We start from the raw sequence: 2,072 nt of genomic DNA on the forward strand, positions 1-2,072 counted from the left end.
GGGTGGATGGATGGATGATAGGTGGATGGATGGATGGTGGATGGATGGATGACTGGACGGATGGGAGGATGAGTGGGTGGACTGACTAGCATTGTCATTGTCATTGTCATTGTCATGACTGCTGTTCTGGGTGGTACCCAAGCTAAATAATTTGTCGATTTTATCCTGACATTGATTAATTTATTAGTAGTGATTCATTAATGTATTAACTCACCCTTGGATTGCCAGTCCCCAGCCGTGGCGATATATCATCGTCCCTGCACTCAAGGACACTCCACGAAGTTGGGGCCGTGTTCCCATGTGAGAAGCCACAGAGCCCAACGTGGCAGTTGGGTGCTTAACTCTCCACTGAGTGAAGGACAAACCCTGGTTCTTATGTCACCAGGCTCGCTTGCCTGGGAAGTTTGGGGCTGGTCTTCTTTTGAAATCTGTGGGTCCCCAGCCCAGCCCAGCCTCTCTAACTGATGCCAGGGCCCTCGTGGCTGGTTGTGAGGTGACTGGATGAGCCACTCAGTCTTGGCATCGGTAGCTTCATCCACATAACACTCAGACAGTCAGTCACCTCTGTTCGTGAATTGACGAATGGCGCTGTTTAGACACACTGGGCCTCACAGGCAGGCTGCAGAAAGAACGGGCTGGTTCAGTCCATTTCACTGGAAAAGCAAGAAAGTTCACTGATGCAGGGTTTGTGGAGAGGCCGCCGGGCCCAGGGCAGAGGGGAGGCTTCGGCCGTCTGACAGAGGTCACGTCACGTCTTGGTGCTGTCACTCATGAGGTGCGTGTGACTTTGGGCTGCTGCTCTGAGCCTTTTTGCTCATCTAGAAAGTGGGAATGCTCAGAGGGTTTGGGGGGTCCTCGGAGGCTCCTCAGGGGATCCTGGGAGGTGACACAAGGAAAGCTTATCAGTGCTACGCCTTGGTGCGTTGGCGGCCGTCATGCGGGTGAGTCCCCTGAACACAGAGGCGCGTGGTTCGGTGTGCCCAGGACCGTGTGTTGGGCTCAGTACTGCAGGGTGCTGGAGCTGGGAGGGCCTCAGGAGACCACCTAGTTCGCTCACTTTCGGATGCTCCTTGGGGCCCTTCTCAGTAGGAGGAGACAGGGGAGGGGACCGAGATGCTGCTGCCCCCTCCCAGCCCGAGCAGCATCACAGTGTCTTCGTTGGGGAGGAAAGTGGGGGGCCCCTAGGTGTCTGTCAAATGTGGGGCCCTCGGAGCTGTCAGAGCAGGAACGAGAGACACATGACCACACGGACAGATCTGGGACACGCGCTGTCTCAGGAGGGACATGGCGAGCAGAGGCGCATCCGTGTAAACTCCAAACGTGGGTCCGCACGCGACAGACGACGGGTTTGGCCGGTACGCGTGTAGCTAAGGCAACACAGCGGACGTGTCCCAGCGGATGTCTTTGGCGGGGCAGGGTGGGGCATGGGTCTGGCCGCGAGGGACAGGAAAATGATAAAGCAACACGCGCGGGTCCTACCCTGACCCGCAGCTCAGCAGTGAGCTTGCGGCTTCCTGCAGCTGAGGTCCAAAGAGTAAGATGAGCAAGGGGGACCCTTGACCCCCTTTCCTGAACATGGGGAAACCGAGGCACAGCGAGGGGGGAGAGGTTGCCCCGGTGGTGGTTGGGTGCCCCTAGAGTTGGAATTCCCGGCCGCTCCTGGTCCTCCCCTCCCTGCCTCTGCCAGGACCCAAAGGCGTGTCTGGAGCTCATCTTCCCACCCCCCCGACTGTTTGCAGAGGTGCTGCTCAGAGCCACGTGTCGTCCTCCCACGGCCGTCAGGGCCCTGCCCATCCATCCACCCGCTGGGTGGCAGGAAAGGGCAAGCCTGTTGTGATGACTCCTCTGTTTTGAGGGGCTTTTGTTGGAGGAGGAAAATAAAAAAACGTTGGGGGACATGCGTGGCTTCAGACTATTGGTTATTTTTAGCAATAAAAGTTCGTTATCCCACATTACGAAAGCCAGTATATGCTCCTGACACAGCGTTTGAAAAGCGCAAAGTTGGTCATTTCTCTCCCGTCATAAAATTAGCAGCGCTCCCAAGATGCTCTTTGGAAGACATGAAGCGGGAG

The sequence above is a fragment of the Pteropus medius genome, unplaced genomic scaffold, assembly GCF_902729225.1.
Source record: "Pteropus medius unplaced genomic scaffold, Ma_sr-lr_union100, whole genome shotgun sequence".
Taxonomy (NCBI): Eukaryota; Metazoa; Chordata; class Mammalia; order Chiroptera; family Pteropodidae; genus Pteropus; species Pteropus medius.